Consider the following 26,393-nt stretch of genomic DNA (forward strand, 5'->3'; position numbering starts at 1 on the left):
ATAATTAACAAATAAAAATGAGGAAACTGAGCCTTTTTTTTACCCTCTCCACCGTCTTCCCAGGATGGCTATGGCTGTAACCTGTCTTCACCTCAGCTCTGGGCACCTGCTAAGCTAGTATCACCATTCTTGCTCTCCAGCCACCATCATGATCCTCTCTTGGGATCTCATCAGCTAGGACGAGATGTTGTCCGTCGTTTACAAGGTCTGGGAGGTTAGAGAGGGTCTGTGCCTGGAGCTGGAGGGGAGGATGGTCAGGAGGACAGAGGGTAACACCGATGGCTCAGTCATGGGTGGAAATGCCTCGGCTGAAGGCCCTGAGGGTGAGGGTACAGAAAGCACAGATGTCACTGGTGTTGGTGTTGTCGTGAACCATCGCTTACAGGAAACCAGCTTCCCGAAAGAAGCCTGCGAGAAGTCCTTCAGAGATGACATGAAATGAAATCAAAGGCGAACACGGAGAAGAGAGGGACCCCTGGGGGGCTCGGTCAGTTGAGCGTCCGACTTCAGGTCTACTTCAGATCCTTTGCGCCCCTCGCTCTCTGCCCCTCGCCTGCTCATGCTTTCTCTGTCTCGAAAAGGATAAATAAATAAGCATGGAAAGAAAAAAAAATTAAAAATAAAAATAATTAAAAAAAAAAAAGGAAACATGTCCCGAAGGTTGTGTAAAAAGAAACCGCGTTTAAACTTAAAAAAGGAGGAAACTGAGGCAGTTAGACAGCCGTTAAGCCATAAAGCCAAGATTTAAATTCAGGTCAATCTGAAACCCGAGCTCAAAGTATGCTTTCTTGTTAATATCCTTTCAACTGTGTTGTCATTCTCCTAATGGTCTTTTGAGCAGAGACATTTAGCTGCTTCATAAATACTAAATTTTGGAAAAATGGAAAGCTCGTTGAAGGAAAATGCGAACCAGAAGATCCCAGACTGTCATGTGGATAAAGTGCTGTATTAATGTGCTCCAGTGGCTGAGGTTCCGTTCTATTCAAAGGAGATTAAATGTAGGATTTAAAGAATTATGATGGTAGCCCACACTTGGACCTTTGCCTCATAAGACAGTCAAGTATGACTGAAGCAAAAAGGGTTTATACACCCCCGTCAAAGGGAGCTCAATTCACGCTGTGAAAAGTGAGTTACTGCAGAGATGAAAAGAATGTGTCTAGAGGAAGCTATTGTGGTAGTTTCTTCTTCCTGCTGGGCCTGAGCCCTCACACAGATCCTGAGACGGTATTTCAAGGCCTTTGTGAAAGCATCATTTTGTGACTTCCTAAATAGATCACTGAAAGGTGAAATTAACCCAAAATTCCTAGGAAAAGGAAACGAATATTGTAGGACGATGCCTTTGTAGCTAAATTAGGGCAACATAATGAAACTCTAGCTCCAGTTTGCCTATCGATGCGGCACTGAATTGATCACAAATTAGGGAGACATGGTCTTCACCCACAAGCTTCTCTTTATAGACACCAGATAGTTCTGGAACCACCACTTTTGCCGGGGAGGTTTAATTTTGCCTCGCAATTTCATAATATCGGAATAGTTTGAATGTATTCTCGAAGCTGAAGTACCCCTGAACTTAGGGATCAACTCGTAACAAGTATATTCATCTTTTTTTTTTAAGTTTATTTATTTTGAGAGAGAGAGCGCGAGCGGGAAAACGCACGCATGAGCGAGGGAGGGGCAGAGAGTGAGGCAGGGAGAGAATCTACACTGTCAGCACAGAGCTGGACGTGGGGCTCGAACTAGCAAACAGTGAGATCATGACCTGAGCTGAAATTAACAGTTGAACGTCTAGCCAGCTGAGCCCCAGGCACACCAACAAGTATACTTACCTTAAAAATTGAAGTTTTGTGGTGAGCAGTTCTATGAACGTTCAATGCGTTTTTAACCAATATGATACCACTCTTGATTGATTTTCTTGGAGGGCCTAGGTTCAATTTAAAGGATTTCAGCATGAGGTACACCAATTGATACACAGTTTTTAATTTTATTTTACTTTCAGTGGTTTCTCCAACCCTGTGTGTGTGTGTGTGTGTGTGTGTGTGTGTGCGCGCGCGCGTCTGTGTGTGTGTAGACGCACCAAAAATATATTCTCTTAAAATAGAAATATAAGGGCGCCTGGGTGGCTCAACGTGTTAAGCATCCAACTCCTGGTTTTGGCTCAGGTCACGATCTTGCGCTTTGTGGGTTCGAGCCCCACACCGGGCTCTGTGCTGACTGCTTGGAGCCTGCTTGGGATTCTGTGTCTCCCTCTCTCTCTCTCTGCCCCTTTGTCTCTCTCAAAACTAAATAAACCTTGAATAAAGATTTTTCCAAAAGAAGGAAATAGAAATAATCCCAGTGAAAGAAGGACTGTTTCTACTTTCATTGTATGTTTCATTTATTGTCCGAACAGAAGTGTTAGCAATGCTTTCAGGGTCTGACCTCCTCAAACCTGAAGATGTCTCCTGAGCCTTGATTTTTTCTTTCTTTCCATTTTATTTGTTCCTGAGTCTCTGCTGTGACTTAGTATGGAAACATACACCTTGTTTGGCTTGTAATCTAAAAGAGACCGTTTTTGTCACGATTCCTTTAGAGTTTATAGTAATGATACATCATTTGGATTTCTGCTTCAAGCAAAGATGGAGTAACAGGGTCTGGATTTACAAGAACAAAGTTATGAAACAACAGTTTTTAAAACATTGCACATTAGGCGATGAAGGACAATAATCCCCCCAAAATAGGAAACGTACTAGGAAAGCCCTATGATTGCCCCAGAAAAATGAATCCGGTAATATATTTTAAAAATTCTACATCAGGGCACCTGGATGGCTCAGTCGGTTAAGCCTCTGACTTCAGCTCAGGTCATGATCCCGTGGTTTGTGGGTTCGAGCCCCGGGTCAGGCTCTGTGCTGACAGCTCGGAGGCTGAAGCCTGCTTCAGATTCTGTGTCTCCCTCTTTCACTGCCCCTCCCTGACTCGCACTCTGTCTCTCTCTTTCTCTCAAAAATAAAAAGATAAATATTTTTTAAAATTATACATCATGATCAAGTTGGGTTCACCCAGGAATACAAGGCTGGTTTCACATTAAGAAGTAAACGGTAAAAACTCTCAACAAACTAGGAATAGAAGAGAACATCCACAACCTTATAAAAGGCATCTATGAAAAACCTACAACTAACCTTATACTTAATGGTGAAAGACTGAATGCTTTCTCTCTAACATCAGGAGCAACGCAAGGCTGTTCCCACTTGCCAATTGTGTTCAAAATTGTGCTCGAGGTTATAGCCAGTGCAAGAAGTCAAGACAACAACTGGAAGGGGAGAATAAAACTGTCTTTATTCACAAGTAACATATTTTTCTCTGTAAAAAAATCCTCTGGAATCACAAAAAAAAGTACTATAAGTGAGTTTAGCAAGTATCAGGGTACAAGATAAATATACAAAAAAAATAATTGCATTTCTGTATTGTAGCAACGAAACATTGGAAATTGAAATTATAAAAATACAATTTACAGGGGCACAAAAAATATAAAATAACTCTGAATGAATCTGACAAAGATGTGTGATACTTGTAGACTGAAAACTACAAAAACACTACTTAAAGAAATTAAAAATGACCTAAATAAAAGGAGAAATATACCATGTTCATGGCTTGAAAGACTCAGTATTGTAAAGATGTCGATTCCAAGCAACCCAATTAAAATCCCAGCATTATTATTTGTCAAACTTAACAAGGTGATTCTAAAATTTATATTCAAATGCAAAGAACTTACAATACGCAAAACAACTTTCAAAAACAGGAGGAAAGTTGGAAGACCTTTATTACTTGATTTCAGGACTTGTAAAGTTGCAGTTGGTATTGGTATAGAGATTCGTAAATATATCAATTGATCAGAATAGGGAATCCAGAAGTAGACACGTACCTAGATGGTCAATAGATTTTTGACAAAGGTGCAAGGGCAGTACAGCACAGAAAGATGAGTTTATTCAACAAATTGTGCTGGAATAGTTGGATATCCTTATGCAGAAAAAAAAAAAAAAAAGCAAACTTCATTCTATACTTCACATCATATGCTAAAAATTAGCTAAAAATGTATCAGAGACGCAAATGCAAAACCTATACTATAAAACTTCTAGAATAACATGAAAGAAAAAATCTGCAAGATTGGGTTAGGCAATTTCATAGACAGGACGCTGAAACCGCGATACATAAAAGAAATGATAAATTGGACTTCAACTAAATTAAGAACTTCTGCTCTTTAAGAAACACTGTTAAGGGAATATGGGGCACCAGGGTGGTGCAGTCAGTTAAGCGTCTGACTCTTGACCTCGGCTCGGGTCATGATCTCACGGTTCGTGAGTTCAAGCCCTGCATCGGGGTCTGTGCTGATGGTGCGGAGCCTGCCTGAGATTCTCTCTCCTTCTCTCTCTCTCTGCCTCTCCCCCGCTTGGGTGCACTCTCTCTCAAAATAAATAAATAACCTTAAAAAAATGTTTTTAATAAAATATCAATGAATAAAAAACACTGTGGAGGGAATTTAAAAAGCCACAGACTGGGAGAAAATATCTGCAAATTACATATCCGATAAATAGCGTCCAAATGTATAAAGATCTCTCAGATCTCAATAATATGAAAACAACCCAATTTAAAAGTGGGCAAAAAAATTTACTCCTACTAACACACCTATTAGAATGTCTAAAACTCACATGGCTTACCATACCAAGTTTTGGTGAGAATGTGGACCAAGTGGGATTCTCACACATTGCTGGTGAAAATGTAAAACAGTGCAATCACCTAAGAAAAGTGTTAACCGTTTATCAAATAGTTACACATAGGCCAGCCATATGATTCCTTTATTCCTCTCCTGGCTTTTTGCCCAGTGAAAGAAAAATAAAAGCATATATCCCTACAAAGACTTAAATACACATGTTCATAGCAGCTTTGTAATAATCAAACACTGGAAATATCCCAGATGTCCATCAATGAATGAATTTCAAAAATATTGTGACGTGTCACCCAGTGGATTATTATTTAACAATAAAAAGGAGGTGAGGGGGGTCGGCCGGCTCCGTCAGTGGAGCATGAGACCCTTGATCTTGGGGTTGTGAGTTTGAGCCCCACGTTGGGCGTGGAGATTACTTAAAAGTAAAATCTGCCTAAAAAGCAATAAAAAGGAATAGACTAGTGGTACCTACAGCAACAAAGATGAGTCTCAAAATACTTTTTCTGTATTAAAAAAAAAACCCAATGGAAATGAGTACATACTGTGTGATTCCACTTATATAAAACTCTGAAATATGCAAACTAATCAAGAGCAACAAAAAACTACACCTGTGGTTGCCTGGGGAAAGCGGATGAAGAGTGCGGGAGAGGATTGCCAAGGGGCGTGAAGAAGCTTTTGGGAGTGAAACGTTCTTTATCTTGATTGGGGTGATGTGTGTACATCTGTCAAAAGTCATCAAATGTATGCATTTCAAATATGCGAAGTTCACCGTATGTTAATTACAGCTCGGTCATACCGTTTAATAATTATTTTTCCTTCTGCAGTACGCTGGCTTGCTGTGTTCTAAAAGTCGGACGTCTCCTGTTGCATTTGGTGCTTTGGCGTCAGTACAAAAGATTGAGAAGTATTGAACAGAGCGAGAAACATGGTCAAAGGGCAGCTGCCTTGTGGGTAAAAAGAATGTAAAAATAACTTCAGCCAACTGACAGGTTAGTACAGAAAGGGGAAGCAATTTTGGAAATAAATGCTAATTGTTTTTCATTTCATAAACTATTTCTAAATATATGTTGTGCGTAACCTGTTTTATTCCTCAAAATGAAAGTTTTTTTTTAAACTTAAAATTTAAAAGAAAAACACGCACCCGTTTCAATGAGGAAGGAGATTGCAACCATTGTGACCAGTTATTATCAGATACTGTCGCATGCTTTGTAATGTAAATTGGGGCTGAGAGAAGGCAAATTTTTTTTAAGGTAATAAAACAAGGATGTTACTTTTCTTTTTTTAAATTTTTTTTCTTTTTTTTAAATTTTTTTTTAACATTTATTTATTTTTGAGACAGAGAGAGACAGAGCATGAACGGGGGAGGGGCAGAGAGAGAGGGAGACACAGAATCGGAAACAGGCTCCAGGCTCTGAGCCATCAGCCCAGAGCCCGACGCGGGGCTCGAACTCAAGGACCGTGAGATCGTGACCTGAGCTGAAGTCGGCCGCTTAACCGACTGAGCCACCCAGGTGCCCCAAGGTTGTTACTTTTCAATAGTCACATATGTATTAGAGGGAAAAATGGATTTCTCTCATATGCATTTTGGTTGTCTCTTATAGACAGAGTTTGGGAAGAGTATTAATTTTTGTGCAAGCAGCATGTATTTGATTTTAAATTCTCTACAAGATCAGCCCGAGCCCCTCACTCTTCATGACCCCAGCTTTCTCAGCAGAGACCACCAGAGTCTGAGATTATCTGCCTCCAGGCAGTGGTAATTTAGAAGGAATAGAAAAGCATATGGAAATTAGAAGTACCTGAAACTACAGATCTGCAAAGCTCCAGCCTAGACTGATGGGGACTGTGATTTCATTATTTCTGTTGGGGAATTTAGCACGTACTTAATAGGAGACTACAGTAATCCATATTCAAAAATGGGTAGATCATCTACGCAAAATCAGTAACAAAAGGAAAATGAGAAAACTCACAAATAGATGGAAATTAAACAACACACACTTGACAACTATTGAGGCCAAGAAGACAGCATAAGAGAAATTAGAAAATAGCACAACACATACACAAACACAAACAAAACATATGAAACCTTATGGGATACAACAGGCACTATTGGATGGGAAATTTAGAGCCTACCTTAAAAACGAAGATCTCGGGGCGCCTGGGTGGCTCAGTCGGTTGGGCGGCCGACTTCAGCTCAGGTCACGATCTCGCGGTCCGTGAGTTCGAGCCCCGTGTCGGGCTCTGGGCTGATGGCTCAGAGCCTGGAGCCTGCTTCCGATTCTGTGTCTCCCTCTCTCTCTGCCCCTCCCCCATTCATGCTCTGTCTCTCTCTGTCTCAAAAATAAATAAACGTTAAAAAAAAAAAAAAGAAGATCTCAAATAAACAATCTAACTTTCCACCTCAAGGAACTAGAAAAAAAGTAACAAACTAAGCCCAAGGTTAGTATATGGAAGGAAAGAACAAACATCAGAGCAGAAATAAACAAAAAAGAGGCGAGGAAGACAAAAGAAAAAAAATCAGTGAAACTAAGAGCTGATTTTTTTAAAAGGTAAACTAAAGTGACAAACCTTTCGCTCGACTAAAGGAGAGGAAAGGCACAAAATCACAAAGGAAAGAGGCGTTTCAAGTGACAACATGGAAATACTAAGGATCGTAAAAAACCGCTATGAACAATTATATGCCAACACATTCGATAATCTAGAAAACTAGGCTACTTTCCTAGAAACAACCTAGCAAGCCTGAATAATAAAGAAATAGAAAATCTGAGTTTACCAATTACTAGTAAAGGGACTGAATCAATAATCAAGAACCTCCAAACAAAACCCTAGGGCCAGATAGCTTCACGGTTGAATTGTACAAAATACATAAAGAAGAAGTAATCCCAATCTTTCTTAAACTCTTCCAAAAAAGAGAAAAGCTAGACAAAGACACCACAAGAAAGGAAAGTACAGACCAATTTTTCTGAGGAACATACTTTATGTTTTTTTTAATGTTTATATAGTTTTGAGAGCGAGAGCGAGCGAGCAACGGAGGGACAGAGAGAGAGGCAGACACACGATCTGAAGCAGGCTCCAGGCTCTGAGCTGTCAGCACAGAGCCCATCGCGGGGCTCGAACTCACAAACCACGAGATCATGACCTGAGCCGAAGTCCGACGCTTAACCCTCTGAGCCACCCAGGCGCCCCTAGGAGCTTATTTTAAAATATCATACACCACGACCAAGTGAAATGCAATGATGGTTCAAGATATGCAAATCAATTAATGTGATAAAGGCCATGTATGAAAAGGTCACAGCTAACGTTATACTCAGTGGTGAAAAATGAAAGCTTTTCCTCTAAAATCCGGAACAAGGCAAAGAAGCCAACTTTTACCGCTTCTATTCAACATAGCCCTGAAAGTCCTAGGCAGAACAATTGGGCAAGTAATAGGAATAAACAGCATTCAAATAGGAAAGGAAGAAGTAAAATCGTTTGTTTGCAGATGACATGATCTTTTTTTAAAATTTTTTTTTTCAACGCTTTTTATTTATTTTTGGGACAGAGAGAGACAGAGCATGAACGGGGGAGGGGCAGAGAGAGAGGGAGACACAGAATCGGAAACAGGCTCCAGGCTCCGAGCCATCAGCCCAGAGCCTGACGCGGGGCTCAAACTCACGGACCGCGAGATCGTGACCTGGCTGAAGTCGGATGCTTAACCAACTGCGCCACCCAGGCGCCCCGACATGATCTTATATGTAGAAAACCCTAAAGACTCCACCAGAAAACTTGTTAGAACCAATAAATAAATTCAATAAAGTTGTCAGATACAAAATCAGCCTACAAACATCACTTGCATTTCTGTACACCAACAAAAAACTATCCAAAAAGAAAATTAAGGTAATAGTCTCAGTACAATACCATCAAAGAGAATAACATACTTAGGATAAACTTAACCAAGAAGGTGGAAGACGTGTATGCTGAAAACTGTGAAACTCTGATCAAAGAAGTTAAAGTAGATACACATAAATGGAGAGACATCCGATGTTCTTGGATTGGAATAATTAATTTTGTTAAACTGGCTATACTACCCAAAGGGTTCTACAGGTTTAAGGCAAAATCCCTCTCAAAATCCCGGTGGCATTTTTTTCCAAAGGCGTTTTTAATAGAAATAGGAAAAATAATCCTAAAACTCATACAGAACCACAAAAGACCCCAAAGAGCCAAAGCAATTTCGAGCAAGAAGAACGAAGCTAAAAACGTCGCACTTCGTGGTTTCAAAATACATTACACAGCTACATTAATCCAAATAGCATCATGATACAAAAACAGACATATATAGACAATGGAACAGAACAGAGAGAGCCCAGAAATAAACCCACATACATATGGTCAGCTAATCTTTGACGAGGGTCCCAAGAACACACAATGGGGAAAAGATACCCTCTTCAGTAATTAGCAGTGGGAAAACTGGATATCCACCTACAAAAGAAGGAAATTGGACTCTTATGCCATACACAAAAATTCACTCAAGATCATTTGAAGAATGAAACATAGGACCTGAAATCATAGAAGTCCTAGAAGAAAACATAGGGGAAAAACTTCTTGACATTGGTCTTGGCAATGATATGTTGGATATGACACCAAAAGCTCAAGCAACAAACACAACAATAGGCAAACGGTCCTACATCAAACTAAAAAGCTTCTGTACAACAATGAAAACAATCAACAAAGGAAAAGGTAATCTTTATATCATAGATGATAGATAGATAGATGCGCACACAACGGAATATTACTCAGCCATAAAAAAGAATGAAATCTTGCCGTTTGCCATGACATGGATGGATGTGGAGGATATTATGCTATGTGAAATAAGTCACCCAGGGAAAGACAAATACCATATGATTTCATTCATATGTGGAATTTAAGAAACAAATGAGCAAAGGGAAAAAAAGAGAGAGAGGCACACCAAGAAACAGACTCTTAACTATAGGTTCCAGAGGGAAGGGGGTGGGGGATGGGTGAATTAGGTGATGGAGATGATTAAGGAGGGCACTTGTGATGAACACCAAGCGATGTACAGAAGTGTTGAATCACTATATTGTACACCTGAAATTAATATTTCACTGCATGTTCACTTACTGGGATTTATTTTTTTAATGTTGATGTATTTATTTATTTTGAGAGAGAGAGCACGGGGGAGGGTCAGAGAGAGAAGGAGGGAGAGATTCCCAAGCAAGCTCCGCGCCGTCAGCCCAGAGCCCAACGCGGGGCTCAGTCTCAAGATCCATGAGATCATGACCTGAGCTGAGAGATCGAGAGTCAGACGCTTCACCGACCGAGCCAGCTAGGCGCCCCTACTAACTGGAATTTAAATAAAAACTTTTTAAGAAGGTGGGGTGCCTGGCTGTCTCAGTTGGTATAGCATGTGACTCTTGATCCCAGGTTCATGAGTTCGAGCCCCATGTTAGGTGTGGAGCCTATTTAAAAATAAAAATAATTAAAAAAGAAAATTAAAACATATTTAAAAACTTTTGTTTAAAGAAGGCAAAGAGAATTCTACAGAAGATAAGAATAAATACAGAAGCATTACCACCCCTAGACTCAAAATAGAGTACCCAGACTCAAAAAGACTGAAGGCTCAAGGCTGAAATCCAGATCTTGTTGAGAAGTCAGGGTCATGACTCACTGGATGACAGAGAGGTCATTGTGGTGTCATGCCAGAAGAAGTCCCCGGGAGCCCACCAGTAACTCGCTGGGAAAAATCTATCCTCTAGGATTCCTGGGAAGCTTTTCATAGGAAGTGTTTTCTAAGAGGCGCTCTGCTATAAAACTGCTCGAGATGCGTGCCAGGAGAAGCTTCTGGACAATAGATGCTGCCAGCTTCTGTGCCCTGTGGGCCCTGTATACCGAAGAAGCTGCCGTGGTGAAGCCCAGCATCTAGAGAGCCCACTGAGGGGCACCTGGGTGGCTCAGTCAGTTAAGCGTCCGACTTTGGTTCAGGTCATGATCTTGCAGTTCGTGAGTTCAAGCCCCACATCAGGCTCTGCCCTGACAGTGCAGAGCCTGCTTGGGATTCTCGGTTTCCGTTTTCTCCGCCCCTGTCCCGCGCCCTCTCTCTCAAAATAAATAAATAAACTTTAAAAAAAATAAATAAATAAATAAAGGAGCCTGCTGAGCAAGCACAGCAGCCCATGATCCTTTTTCCTCCTGCGATATCTCCTCCACCACCTTTTCCTGACAAAGCTTAACAGTGTGCAGCTAGCAAAGGAGGACAACGTAAAGGGTCGTGACCCGTTTACCCGTCGCGCGTGAAAAGGGTAAATTTGGACCTGAGAGTCAAGGAATCAAAACTGGCACAGAGGACAGGAAGTGGGATGAAGGCCTGGGAAATGACCCTATAGCATGCCTCCCACCTGCCCACAAGGTTCTGAGGAACACAGGAGCCCCGTGCTGGTCCTCCTCAGCCCTCTGGCCGTAAGGTTTTGGATCACCTATTAGCTGTCTGCGGATAAAAACAGTTCAGTACTTGCTCTGCGTATAAGGTGGTTTACTAGGGGCCGACAAGCGTTGACCCGAAAGTGATGGTGTGAGCAGACCCATAGCGTACCCTTCCCCAGCGGGCAACCCAGAAGAACAGGAAGGGAAATGGAAGCAACGTTGAAGTGTTCTCGACCGCGTAGGCATTCGTGTATACGCTACGCATATATGCATATATTTGGTACACGTCCATTTTACAGACGAGGCATCTGAGAATTAGTGACTTGTCCAAGTGACAGAGCTGTGACTTCAACTCGTACCTTCTGACTCCAGTTCCAGAGTTTGATTTACCAATCTACGTGGAATGCTGGCTCCCCATAGATATCGCCAAGACGACTTGCCGAGAGGACGGGGCTGAGTTTATTCTGAACTGCAGTAAAAGAGAGCAACCTTCACAGAATCTTGGGTCGGGGGGGAAAGCCAGGATATTTATGAGATGTCCAAGTCTGGCTTAAGGAAGTCCTTTCTTTTTTTTTTTTTTTTTTTTTTTCAACATTTTTTATTTATTTTTGGGACAGAGAGAGACAGAGCATGAACGGGGGAGGGGCAGAGAGAGAGGGAGACACAGAATCGGAAACAGGCTCCAGGCTCTGAGCCATCAGCCCAGAGCCCGACGCGGGGCTCGAACTCACGGACCGCGAGATCGTGACCTGGCTGAAGTTGGACGCTTAACCGACTGCGCCACCCAGGCGCCCCTAGGAAGTCCTTTCAGTGAGGAGTCTTGGTTAGGATTAGGTCAGGGTGGTGATGTCATTGAGGATTGGTGACCACAAGGGGAAGATTTTTAAGGCAAGGAATTCGAAGAGTCTGGGGGAGTAAAGTGTCTTGCGGGAAGTTCCCAGAATGAGCGCTGAAGTTACTTGCAACTATTATCTTCTTGGGCAAGAGTAATTAAGGTGGCGATGGCAGTGAAGTAATAAAGTCACATGAATGAGTGTAGACGGTAAGCTCTGTCCGTGTGCATGGTTTGGGTTGTCATCCATAAAGGTTTTTCTTTTCTCCTTCCTGCTGGTCAAATTCCAGCACGATGCACGACAAGTTATTCTGTTAATGGAATGATCATTAACCAATTTCAATAGGAAGATTACTCAGCATAATAACTAACTTCTACGTGGTCTGTTCTGTGTTACCAGCTCATTAAATCATGGTAACTCTGTGAGGGAGGTGCTCTTTTCTTATTTATGTATTTATTTATTTACTTGTTTGTTTTTAATTTACGTCCAGGTTAGCACATAGTACAATAATGATTCCGGGAGTAGGTTCCAGTGATTCATCCCCTGTGTATAACACCCAGTGCTCATCCCCAACAAGTGTCTTCCTTAATGTCCCTTACCCGTTTAGCCCATCCCCCCACCCACCACCCCTCCAGCAGCCCTCAGTTTGTTCTCTGTATTTAAGAGCCTCTTACATTTTGTCCCCCCCTCCTTCTTTTTCTATTATTTTTGCTTCCCTTCCCTTATGTTCGTCTGTTTTGTATCTTAAATGCCACATACGAGTGAAGTCATAGGATATTTGTCTTTCTCTGACTGGGGAGGTACTATTTTCAGCCACATTTTATAGCCGGTGCAGTGATGCACAGAGAGGTTAAGTAAGTTACTTCACGTTACAATGCAGTAGGCAATTGAGCTGGGATAGGAACCCAGGCAGCCTGACTCCAGAGTCCTTTTTAGGACCCAATTAGTATACTCATTATCCCCTGTTAGGGTTTTACAGCTACTGTTCCTCCAATTCATATGCAATTCATATAATTCAGACCAGAGAGGCGATTCAGATCAATCCATTGCTCAAGGTCATCCAGGAAATAAGTTATGGCCTTCAGACTAAGTTTTCAGACTTCCTCACCCAATTATTTTCCCCACCCCTGCCCCGTTGGTTTTCTAGAACTACCTCTTGATTTCCAAAGAACATTTAATAACTTCATTAAATATTGTCCAACAAAGACAAAATACAAAAAAAAAAAATCTAGTCCTGTGTTAAGTTAGGGGTCTCTGCAAGTTAGAGCATGGACTGAATTCTGATGGTTTCTATAAAATAGGATAAGAACAAGACAGAATTTGCATGTCCTCATAGCTTTGGAGTATCATTACTAAATGGCTTTCATTAAAAGAAGTGACTGAAAGTAATAATCTTTGACTTGGAACAAATATTTAACTTTTATGATAGGAATGTAAACGGAACATTGATTTGTGATTGCTCAGTATTCTTTCTTGCTGGAAGGACATTTAACTAGTTTTGACCTGTAATCAGGATAAACAGAGGGCAACAATAAGGACACACAGACAGAAAAGATAAGCCACAACATAAACCTCACTTGGGTGGTGCCCGGGTGGCTCAATAGGTTAAGCATGTGACTTCAGCTCAGGTCACGATCTCACAGTTTGTGGGTTCGAGCTCCACGTTGGGCTCTGTGCTGACCGCTCGGAGCCTGGAGCCTGCTTCGGATTCTGTGTCTCCCTCTCTCTCTCTCTCTATCTCTCTCTCTGCCCCTCCCCGCTCGCACTCGTCTTTCTCTTGAAAATAAATAAACATTAAAAAATTAATAAATCTTATTTGGAAAAGAGAAAATAAAGCAGGGCACCATTAAATTTCTAATGCTAAAGCGTTTTTTCGGTTAATTCAGGAAATAAAGCTTTATAGAAGTCACTAGGGTTGACCTTCTTTTATTCTTTAACAGAATAAAACTCTTCTCTCGTTTAGTTGATGTGCCCCTTCTGGACTCCAAAGCTGATGAACTGGGCGAGTTGATATACAGTCACTCTGGGTGCCGGGCAAACAATAGGTATGCAATTTACACACAATTGCTAATTAAGATATAACCTTTCTTTGTTGTGCGTTTCACAAGCAGATTACATAACCTTTCAGGGATAGGTCATCAGCAACAACGTTTGTTTTTTTATTTACGTTTTTATTTTGTTTTATTTTATTTTTTATTTTAAGTAGGCTCCACGCCCAACTCATGACCCTGAGATCGAGAGCCTGATGCTCTACCGACTGAGCCAGCCAGGCACCTCTTAAGTTTTTATTTTCATTCCGTTTAGTTAACATAGAAAAATCTGGAACGCTTCACAGATTTGCGTGTCATCTTGCTCAGGGGCCGAGCTAATCCCTCTGTATTGTACTTCAATCACACAGGCTAACCACACGGGGATACTTGGCTCTTCACTAAGTGTAGTTTGACGTGAGCTTTGCTGCTTGCCTTCTTTCCGCGTGGTGGATAGAGAGGGAGGAAATGGAAGAGAGAGGCAAGGATGACAGGAACGTTCCAGTAGGCCTGTTTGCAGAAAGGCAGGCATGGGTTCCCTATTCGTGTCCCCAACCCAACACACACACCCAAATTACACAAAGCGCCCCATGCAGACGAAAGGAGCTCTCTATGTTGCCTTGAAAATGACATAGTGATTGTGTCTTTCTCTGTTGCCTTTCCCTGGATTTAAATGCCCAAAGCCACACAAAATTTCCACTCCTTATCCCACCCCAGTCCATCTCCAGCCTGTGCTCTCCCGACATCATTTCCCTGTGAATCAACCACCGTGGAGCTGTCACCTGGTTTCTGATTCTTTTCACCTTTAAACCCAATTAAAAAGAACATTACACCGGAGAAAAAACCCACATCATCAGCAAGTGAATATTTGCTCAGAGACTGTGATGGGTCCACACCTTTACCTGATATCAAGTACATCAAACCGGGAAGTGCCCTCCCAACAGGAGTCTCTAACCTTGTTCTTCGCAGACCAGAGGAACTCTCCTGTTTGGGACAGCCACCCCGACCTTGAGGCTTTGCCCATCCCTCTGAAATGCCAACAGATCAGCATTTCGTCTCCACCTTAAAGGGTAAAACCTCTGGAGCTAGGAGTCCAAAGACATGCACTTAAGTTCTGGCTTAGTTCCCTCAAAACCCTTACCACTTCTCTAAGTAGATCACTCTTGTTCGTGATTAATCTCTCCCATCTTGGTTCACATTAGCTCCATTTCAGATGGTGATTTTTTTTTTTCTGACCTCGTCAAATTCGGAGTTGAATACTACTAATGCCACAAAATTAGAAGGGATGATTACATTTAGGGGGAAAATTATATATTTGTTCACAAAAATGTACACTTAAGACCTTAGAAAAGAAGTGATGTTCCTAAATGGTATGATTTTGTTTAATTATAGAGGTAATTTCTCTTATTATCCTCAAATTAACTTTTAATTACTTAATTTTGCATGGGATTTCTACTTCAAGTCAAATTGTGTTGTTCGTGTCTTTCCTTAAATCTTCAGAGTAGATCGTGTGTGTGTGTGTGTGTGTGTGTGTGTGTGACACATATATATACATCAAAAAAGTGTTGCTAACTCACACCATTTGTCGGTGAAGAGTGATGATAAATGTTTCCGCACATGTTCTGGTGAGTGATAGAACTTTCTCAGGAGGTATGCTGAGGATGGTGTATTCTGGGTATTTTCACCCTAGGGATGTGGTTGTGTTGGTGGATGAAGGGCTCCACGAAAGAGCAAAAGCCCCGATGCAGACGTGGGGCCAGCAAATACATCTTACAGCGTAAAACGGGGGAGGGGAAATAAAGGGATGAAGCAATTGGGAGTCCTCTTGGCTTCCAGGTTCAACGCAGGGATTAAACTAGCCTAACAGGTTTTCCATCAGGCTACGCTAGACTGAGATACTGTCAGCGTGACATTATAAAGTCACATTCATCCTCTCTAGATAAATGACTAGCAACCCAGCCCCTCTGGCTCACGTTGGGACCATCCTTGTGTCGTCCCAGAAGTCATCATTGTCCCGATATCCTATTACCTGGCAAAGGGGAATTGAGGTTGGGGGTTGAAGATTGTTAGGGGCGCCTGGGTGGCTCAGTCAGTTGACCGTCTGACTTCGGCTCAGGTCATGATCTCGTGGTTTGTGGGTTCGAGCCCTGCGTCGGGCTCTGTGCTGACAGCTCGGAGCCTGGAGCCTGCTTCGGATTCTGTGTCTCCTTTTCTCTCTGCCCCTCCCCTGCTTGCAGTCTGCCTCTCTCTCTCTCCCCCTCAAAATAAATAAACATTAAAAAAAAAGATTGCTAATCCCTTGACATTTTGTTAAGGAACTTTTCCTGGATTATTCAGTAGGCCCAGTGTAATCGCAAGAGTCATTAAAAATGGAAAACAGAGGGGCGCTTCGGTGGCTCAGTCCGATCCGTGTCTGACTCTTGATTTTGGCTCAGGTCATGATCTCACAGTTTGTGAGGCTCTGCAATGATCGTGGAGCCTGCTTGGGATTCGGTCTCTCCCTCTCTCTCTGCCCCTCCCTTGCTCACTCATGTGTTCTCTCTCTCTCTCTCTCTCTCTCTCTCTCTGTGTGTGTGTCTCAAAATAGATAAACAAACTTTTTTTTTTAATGGAAAAAAGAGTATCAGATTGATGCAATATGAGAACGATTGGACTCACTTTGAAAATGGCCCGAGTCAAGGAACGCAGGCAGCCTCCGGACGCTAGACAGGGCAAGAGAACATTCTCCCCTGGAGCCCCCAGGAGTACAGCCTGGACAGTGCCTTGATTTAAACTCAGTGGGATCCACTTTGTACTTCTGGCCTCAAAACTCAACGGTAGCAAATGTGTGTTGCCTGAAGCCCCTCAGTTTGTGATAATTTGTTACGGCAGCAGTAGGAAACTAAAGCAGGCCCCGTATGGCTGGTTGATGGTATTTTTTCATTTAATGTTTTTACTTTATTGGATCTTTTATTTAAAAAAGAGATTTTCTGTCCTTCCTCACCAGTCCTGCCCATCTAAGGTTATAATGTACTATTTATTCTTCCCCGGCTTTTTTAAATGAAAAATTTCACTTTGCAACTTGTCTCTGTCACTTAAAATTCTCTGGACATTTTTTTAGGTAAGTTCAGCCGTAACTCAATATACAAGTTAAATATTTATTCTTTTTATCAGAGCAATATTAATAAGATATATGGAAAAGTATAAAGCTGAAACAAGAAACAAAGAAAAAAATATTAACCCATGACTCTACGACCTACGTAAAGTCGGCTGGTAATTTTAAAATATCAGTAGTAGATGTAAATGGGTAGAAAATCCATATTGTACAAATTAGTACAAGATATTAAGTAAAAGCTTTCTTCTTTTCCTTCCTCCATAGTCCTCTCTCCAAAGACAGCTACAATTCAGGGTTTCTCGTGTGTTCTTTTGGAACGTATTTGTATGTGCGCACATCCCAGAGACCATTCGTGATTATGTACCTTGCTTTCTTCCTCTTAATTAATATTATAAATCTTTCCCACTTTGACATACACAACCTCATTTTTAACGGTCGTACAGGATTCCATCCGAAGGCTATTCCCACTTTCTTTGGCCGGTTTCCGATTCATGAATGCATTCGTGATTTCTTTTTTTCCTATACAATAATGTTGCAGTGAACATCCTTTTGAACACACTTCGGGGAACTTTGGCAAGTGTACATCTAGGGTACATTCTTAGCAGTGGGATTTCTGGATGAAAAGTGCATTTAAATAACTGCCCTCTAGGAATCACTGCATCAACTGATACTCCCTCTCACACAATATGGCAATGCTCATTTCCCCAAACCCTCACCATCACCAGATACCATAATATATTTTTAACGTCTGATTAATCGTATGAGTCCTACGTGGCATCTTATTATTTTGATTTTCTTTTTTTAAGTTGCATTTATTTTGAGGGAGAGAGGGAGAGAGAATGAGCAGGGGAGGGGCAGAGCTAGAGGGAGAGAGAGAATCCCAAGCAGGCTTCACGCTGTTGGCACAGAGCCCGATGCAGGGCTGGAACCCACAAGCTGTGAGATCATGACCTGGACTGAAACCGAGAGTCGGAGGCTTAACCAAAGGAGCCCCCCAGGTGCCTCTGTTTTGATTTTTGTTTCTTTAATTATGAGCAAGGTTGAGGTAATAATACTTGGAAGCATGACAAATCTGTTTATGAGAAAACGAGTAACGTTTGTATATGATCTAAAAATTCGTCTGCAGCTGACGAGCTCTGTGACTTTGAACAGATCGCCCTGGGTCTCAGTGTCCTCACTCTCACAGTTAGGTTGGGCTAGAGAAGCTCTAAGAACATATCTAGTTCCAGATCTACCGATCGAGTGGATAAAAGAAAAAAGGATCAGGGGCCCCTGGCTGGCTCAGTCAGTAGAGTGTGTGACTCTTGACCTCAGGGTTGTGAGTTTCAGCCCCATTTGGGGCATAGAGATTACTTTACACATAGTAATAATGATTTTTTTTTTTATTTTAAAAAGGATCAAAGCCACTCACAATTACAAACAGTAAATGTGTTAGTCCATTTGGGCTGCGTGGGCTGCCTTAATGAGACACCATAGATGAGGTAGTTTATAGAAAACGGAAAGTTATTTCTCACAGTTCTGGAGGCTGAGCAGTCCAAGATCAAAGCACCAGGATTCAGTGTCTGATAAGAGTCTGCTTCCGGGTTTATGTGTCCTTTCACTGAAACCTCACATGGTAAGAGGGACAAGGGAGCTCTCCGGGAACTTTTATAAGGGCCCCAGTCCCATTGATGAGGGCTCAGCTCTCATGAGCTAATCACTTCCCAAAGGCCCTATCTCCCAACGCCATCACATTGGGGATTAGGTTTCAGTATACGAATCTGGGGGGACAGAAACATTCAGTCTATAGCGGTAAATAAGCCACTAGGTATAGATGTAAAAAGAAAAAAAACTGGGGTGCCTGGGTGGCGCAGTCGGTTAAGCGTCCGACTTCAGCCAGGTCACGATCTCGCGGTCCGTGGGTTCGAGCCCCGCATCAGGCTCTGGGCTGATGGCTCGGAGCCTGGAGCCTGTTTCCGATTCTGTGTCTCCCTCTCTCTCTGCCCCTCCCCTATTCATGCTCTGTCTCTCTCTGTCCCAAAAATAAATAAACGTTGAAAAAAAATTTTTTTTTAAAAAAAAAAGAAAAAAGAAAAAAAACTAAGGAGAATAACACTGCACAGCCCTGGGGGAGAATCTTATTGATGCCTGCTTTTTAAGAGAATTTTCACACTTTTAGTTATATAAAGTCAAACCAAAATATTTACAGGAAGGAGTAAACCCTCGTTTCAAAATTCTTTCTTATTTTGGGGTGACTGGGTGGCTCAGTCAGTTAAGTGTCCGACTCTTCATCTTGGCTCAGGTCACGATCTCATGGTTCGTCTGCCCCTTCCCCACTTGCTCGCTCGCTCTCTCAAAATAAATAAATAAATAAATAAACTTAAAAAATTATTTCTTATTTATTAACAGGATTCTTTCCAATCCTGTGGCTTATACTGTTTTATAAAGAATTTTATAAGGCTGGCACCAACATTGTCCAATTGTATCCATTGTTTATTTGTTTCACTTTATAGTGTTTTAGGTTTTTACTTCCACATATTGATATGGTCCTAGCATTTGTCATTTCTAGTGGGAATATTAATTCATTGCCTAAACGTATCACAGTTTACCTAGCAACTGCTGCAGGGTGGTTTTTCACATACTTTCCAATTTTGACTGGAATTCTATTAGCCAAGTATAAAACATAGCTTTCTTTCCCCCAACTCTGTCAACAAAGACCTATTTAAATTGATTTATTTCTACTAATTAAGTATAGCTAAGATGACACCTCACAGTTGCTCTAATTCACAAAATTTGAAATTCTTCTGGAAGCTTAACTTTTGAATAACATTTGATAGATTTCTTCTTACATAACCATACATTCGTATTCTTTAACCACACTTCCAGTAGAAAGTAGCTGTTGCCCTTATTAACCCGTATCTCTCTTGCGTACATATTTTTGGGCTGAAATTTCTGTTCATACACGTCAGTTACCAGTATCTTTCTCATCCAGTTGTTTTCATTTTAGCACTCACTGTTGTGGGAAAACATTGCCTTTCTTATTATATCTGTACATTGTAAATTATTCAATCCGTAAATCAGCTTGTGAAATACGTTCCTTATTATATCGCCTTCCCAAACAAGAGCGTGTGTATTTCTTGCGGTCAAGATTCTCATTTCTGCTCTTAAAGGTATCCAATCCTATTTCATAGGTTACAGATGACCCTCGTCAGATGAGTACCTAAACAGTTAACGTTTTTATTATCCCCTACATTTCTGAAGCCCAAAAATATGTACGCAAGAGAGATACGGGTTAATAAGGGCAACAGCTACTTTCCTATCCATTATCTCATTTGAGCCTCACACCAACCCCTGTCGGGCAGGACAAGTTCCAGACTTGTGACTCCAGGGATGAACACATGGAAGAAGTTAGCCCAAGGTCACTGAGCCAATAACTGCTGAAAATAAGTCTCAAGCTTCAATCTAGACCCGTCTCAACTTCGGTTTTGGATCGCCTAAGAAAACAGTGAAATACCAAGTGTTTTCTTTGTTACTATTACTCCTTCCTGAAAGTTCCTTTAGATCAACAAAAACTCATGAATTCTCACATGGTACAGGAAAAAGCACAAAAATCCTGGCACTGCCATTTGTTACGGCTGTAACTGGACCGTTTGTGCTGATAAGCAAGGCTTCAGCTCTTGGAGCTTTGTTTTCTTATCTGTGAAACCAGAACCCCCCCCCTTCACGTCCACTCTGCAAGGTTTCAAAGGTAAAATGGGCATCATATATATGAAAATCCCAGTGAAAGGTTACCAGGCAAAATCACGAATTTTCTCTGTATCACAACGTTTAATGCAGACAGTGAGTGATCTCCAAGATTTCTTCCAACACAAACATTCCGTCGTCCCAGGCTGTTCATTAGGGGAGCAATTTACATGTAATTTAAGTTACAGTATTCTTACTTGCCAATTGCACTTTCCATCTTTTACTGAGGGTGGCAGTGCTTGTCTCTGTAGACACCAGAATTTTTGGAGTTACAACGATCGTGTTAGATTTCACAAAACCCTTATTACGTCTGCTGCGTGTTGTATTTGGCAAGTGTATATGTTTAAGTGGAAACACAGTGAATATGTTAGGATATAGCAATATCCTCTTTTTCTTTTTTTTTTTTTAAGGTGCGTCATGGGGGTGTCACGTGCCCTGAGGTTAGGATTCCTGTCAGGTGATTTCTGCCACTCCAAGCCAATTCTTTACACTTGCATGTTACGACATCTTTGTTGGCTGTCATCGCTTCATCCATGTCAGTTCTTTAAGTAGGTTAGAGGCCATTCTGCACATAGACGTCCCTTTTTTGTCGCCCATGTGAATGGCAGCGTGAACCTTTAAAAGAAGAGTCTATGGGAAGGGATTAAGGCGCTGAGCTACCCAGTGGCCACTGAATCTTGTATGCTTTTGTAAGTAGAGTTAGTCTTGGGCAAAAATTGTGAAGGGTTATGTCATTTACCCTCCGGCTCCTATCTTTTCTCCTAGACCCTCTCCTTGACCTTTTGCCCAGATCTCTCCTACCAGGAGGAGCCAGATCTGAGAGGCAAAATTTAGAGGAAAGAGCACAGCTTTGGCATCAAAAAAAAAAAAAAAAAAAAAAAACTCTGTCATCATCCTTACTCTGATACTTTGAGTTTGATTGACCCCAGATTACCTGGTTTCCTCACTTAAAAACAGGGATGAATGATAACTTCTTGAAGGTTGCCACAAGATAAAACAAATAGGAAAGTATTTCTGTAATTATACATTTAGGTTGTTCATAGACGAAGATCTCCACATGAGTATTTTATGTATTACTCCTTACAGCAGTTTGTGAATCACCCCAGGACCTTTGCACATACTGCTGGCTGTGCCAGAATGACTTCTGCCTTTTACCTTGAGGATTCTGATTCTAGAAGGCTGGTTAAAATAACCCTCTTAGAGGCTCCAATAGCACTCATGCTTACTTCCCTTTAGTCTTTACCACACGTCGCAATTCCCATTTACCTGTCTGCGTTTCCCTAGACCAACTAGAGTCTTTTGGGAGCAGAGACTTTGAGGCCGTGCATTTTTATAGGTGCAGATAAAATATAAGACATCCAATAGTTAACTAATACACAGGGAAGAGGAGGGAAAGAATGGATGAAACAAGTATAGGGGAAATAATACCAGACTATGAGATGTACTGTGCGAGGTGAAGTAGGAACAGGTCGTATTTGCTTAAGGAATCCACTTCATGGAAGAAGAGAAACTGGAGATGGACTTTGAAGGATGAGAACAATTTGATAGGCAAATATAGAAGAGCCAGCCTCCTAGAGGATGGGAACAGCACAAAGGCACGGAATAGGGGAAAGAGCAGGGTGCGTTTGGGGAACAAAAAGCACGCTCATTGGGAAAAAAAAAAAGCACACTCATTGGCAAGGGGTAGGGTGCAGATGCGGAAGTTGCGGGGGTGCAGCTGGAAAGGTAAATAGGAGCTTACTCTGAAGTCAGAGATGAGGAAGTTTAACGAGTTCCCACTGCTGCTTGGCCCTCGTCCATTTCTTCCCCTAAGTGCTCAGAGCAAGCTCCTCCTCCATTTCTCCTACCACTTACAGTCAGGCCGCAGCCCCCTCTCCGCCATCAGGAGCGAGCTTGCTTCCGGAGCCTCTTCTGGGGCTCTATCAGAGTAAAGCCCTGCCAGTGCGTTCCTTTCATTGCCTCTTCCTCCTACCTTCACCTTACACCTGCTGGCTCTTTTGACTCGGTCCCCCTGATTTAAACAATCAGAATCTACGCTGTGGACATCAGTCTGCCCTGAATTTTATTTTTCGAAATGGTTACGTGATTTTTACATGAACCATACATGAGAAATAAACACATAAAGTGAAGCGTGATGAATTGCCAACGGAGTTTAGACAAGCGGGATGGTTGTGTTGGCTGCAGAAAGCAGTGGGTTCATTAACAACATAAAAGACGTCGGGTGTTGGCCGGGATGCAGAGAAAGGGGGACCCTCTTGCCCTGTTGGTGGGAATGCAAACTGGTGCAGCCGCTGTGGAAAACAGTATGGAGTTTCCGCAAAAAAAAAAAAAAAAAAAAAGCCACCTAGACATAGAACTACCCTACGATTCTGCAGTTGCACTATTAGGTATTTACCCAAAGGATGCAAAAATACAGATTCAAGGGGGTACATGCATCCCAATGTTTATAGCAGCAGCATCAACAAACTATGAAGAGAGCCCAAATGTCCATGACTGGTGAATGGATGAAGGATTTTTATGGAATATGTTTACAATGGAATCTATATACAATGGAATACACACACACACATATTCATCCATCAAAAAGAATAAAATCTTGCCATTTGCAATGACATGGATGGAACTAGAATGTATTATGCTAAGTGAATTAAGTCAGTCAGAGAAAGACAAATACCATATGATTTCACCCATATGTGGAATTTAAGAAACACAACAGGCGAACATGGGAAAGAGGAGAGAAGGAAACAAACCACAAGAGACTCTTAAGGATAAAGAACAAACTGAGGGCTGGTGGAGGGAGGTGGGGTGGGGGGATGAGCTAGATGGCTGATGGGGACTGAAGAGGGCACCTGTTGTGATGACCACCGAGTGCTGTATGTAAGTGATGAAGCACTGAATTCTACTCCTGAGACCAACATTGCGCTGTATGTTGGCTAACTAAAATTTAAAAAAAATAAAATAAATAAAAAGGAAGCAGTGGGTTTACAAGACAAAAAAGCAGTGTGAGCCAACAGGATCGGGCCATGGTTTTGTTTTGTTTTTTTTTTCTTGCCCTGCCCTGAGGACCTTAAGTAACCTTGCATCTCTGACCCCTGCCAAGCCTGACCAAAGCAGACCTTCTGGGGCCTAAAGTAGTCTTGTCCAATTAGCCTCAGGCCAGTGCTTACTGTCATGCTAACAAACCTTGCCTCTGACCCCTTCGACATTGGCCAGACATATGGCCGTGTATCTCTATTGCTTTCTTTGATGTGCACAGCAGCTTGTTCATTCCAGGGAGTACAGCTCCTCCCTGAACAACCTGGCTGGCCCTCGCCACTATAGGGCCATGTCATAGCCTAGGGATTGCCCCTGTGGCACCAGATTGGGTCTTCTGGAATAACAGTTTTGATCCAGAGCAAGCCAATACCCACCATCTCTCTTTAAACTGCCATTTTGACTGCCGACAGTCCTAGAGGACATTCTTAGAGATAAGTTAGCTCCTCTCGCCCTTGGACGCCTCTCTTCCAGCTCTTCACCATCTGGTGGTGGCACGAGAAGGGAACAGTATACTAGGTTTCATTGCTGGCCCCCGTTTCCACCCCGACCGGCAAGCAGACACTTGTCATCGTCTCATCACGGGTGGAGTGGATTTCCCTGCCACTTGACTTTGGGCTCGGCCGTGTAACTTGTTTCGGTGAAACGATATCTGGATGGAAGCGCCACTGTGGCCATTTTGAGCCTGGGCCTTAATAGGCCTTGCACGTTTCCATTTGTTCTCTTGCACGTATAACATCACCACAAGATGAACATGCCTAAGACTGAGCCACACGGACTGAGAAAAAGGAGGACACGCACGGAGCCAAACCACCCTATCCAACAGAAAACCTGAAGTGAGAAAAAGGGCCACCCTAAGTGCCCCAGCCTGCAGCAGTGACATCCAGCTGAGCCCGGCCTCAATAGGTAGACCTTCAGCCAAACAGCAGACGCGCAAAGTCTTCTTGCCTCCCCTGTCACTTGTCACCACCGCTGATCAGATCTGGGTGACCACTTGAGGGATTGCACGTGGAAACAAATTGTAATCGGTAAGGGTCGGAGTCAGGAAGATTTGGAAACTGAGGTGCCATTTGGAACCCCATATAACTTGACAAAGCGACAGAGAAAGCCAGTCTTGAGAGCGAAGTAGGAAAACGGAGCACGTGTTCAAAGAGCTTCAGAGAAGAGTCCCAGGAAGAGAAAATAACGGAAGGGTGATTAGAGTGAGCTCAGTTCCCACAGGCTCTCAGCACCCCTGGACTTGAGGCCTGGTTGGGTTGCAGGTCTTGTGTCTGAGGCATTGCCAATTGCGTCATCAAAACCATCTCTTAACTTCCCACTCAGCGTGTGCACGTGTGCACACGCCCGCACACGTATGCACACCGAGAGTTTTATTTTTAGCTAGCTTAAATGGATCTTGCTCCTTGCAAGTAAAGAACTGGTTATGCCCTCCCATGATAGAAAACCAAACTGACTGCCTGTGGGACTGTGCATCGTGTAGCTTTTGCCGTATAAGAAAGCATCTTGAAGTTTCAGAGTGTAGAACAACAGGGGCACCTGGGTGGCTCAGTCGGTTGAGTGTCTGACTCTTGATTTCAGCTCAGGTCATGATCCCAGGTCATGGGATCGAGCCTCACGTTGGACCCCACGCGGAGCACGGAGCCTGCTTGAGATTCTCTCTCCCTCTCCCTCTGCCCCTCTTCCCTGCTCATGCCTGCGTGCATGCGCTCTCTCTCGCTCGCTCTCTCTAAAAGAAAAAAAAAGTGTAGAACAGCAATATTTTGCTCTCAATTTTGTGGATTGTGATGGCTGGGATATCTGGGACATCTGTGATGGTACTTCTGGTCTTATCCGGCTGGGCTGAGGCTGGGTGTTCTCGGATGGTCTCACACGTCTAGAAGAAGCCAAAGAGCAGTAACCCAAATGAGGAAGCTCGTTTTAAGTCTCTGCTCATGTCATCGTTACTAGTGGCCCTTAGCCAAAACAAATCACTTGGTAGAGTGTAGACTCGGGGTGATGGAGACTGAGCAAGGGCTTAGATACAGGGAGGAGCGAACACTTCGGAAGTCTTTATTGCAACAACATAGCAAAAGTACAACGGACAGGGATGCAGAAAGGAACACCGCCAAGAACGGCCTGTGTGCAAGGGCCAAAGGCCAGGAGGGTGGTATTTTCAAGGGAATGAGTCTAAGAAAACCTCCAGTTTGCTATAGCTTGACCTGTGTACCTTTGGAAGAGTACAAGATTTTATTTATTTTTTTAACGTGTATTTTTGAGAGACAACAAGCGAGCATGAGCAGGGGAGGTGCGGTGAGAGAAGGGGACAGAAGAGCTGAAGCAGGCTCGGAGCTGACAGCAGCAAGCCCGACACAGAGGCTTGAACTCGTGACCGTGAGAGCATGACCTGAGCTGAAGTCAGATGCACAACTGACCGAGCCACCCAGGAGCCCCAAGAGTCCAAGAGTTTAACTCAGTGACTTGTTATTCTGCCGTCATGGAAACACTCGTCTAAATAGTTAAAATATACAATAAGCATCTGTAGTATTTCACTCTTGCTGGAATGCCTAACCTTCCTTCCCTCCTTGAGAAAA

The 26,393-nt window shown here is 42.6% G+C and overlaps 1 long non-coding RNA gene and 1 other non-coding gene across 3 annotated transcripts; one reads left to right on the forward strand and one right to left on the reverse strand.

The window, feature by feature from the left end:
• The first annotated feature begins 215 nt into the window (after nt 1-215).
• Nucleotides 216-21,637, forward strand: LOC115507211. 2 transcript variants are annotated; one of them, XR_003966581.1, is made up of 3 exons: nt 216-323; nt 6,163-6,165; nt 21,627-21,637. It is a non-coding gene; the product is annotated as an uncharacterized LOC115507211 (long non-coding RNA). The 2 variants fall into 2 exon arrangements; XR_003966580.1 differs by lacking the exon at nt 6,163-6,165 and adding an exon at nt 7,346-7,349.
• Nucleotides 14,260-14,362, reverse strand: LOC115507958. The gene has a single exon (XR_003966869.1). It is a non-coding gene; the product is annotated as a U6 spliceosomal RNA (small nuclear RNA).
• Nucleotides 21,638-26,393: the final 4,756 nt, after the last annotated feature.

Source organism: Lynx canadensis, chromosome X, assembly GCF_007474595.2.
Source record: "Lynx canadensis isolate LIC74 chromosome X, mLynCan4.pri.v2, whole genome shotgun sequence".
Classification (NCBI taxonomy): domain Eukaryota; kingdom Metazoa; phylum Chordata; class Mammalia; order Carnivora; family Felidae; genus Lynx; species Lynx canadensis.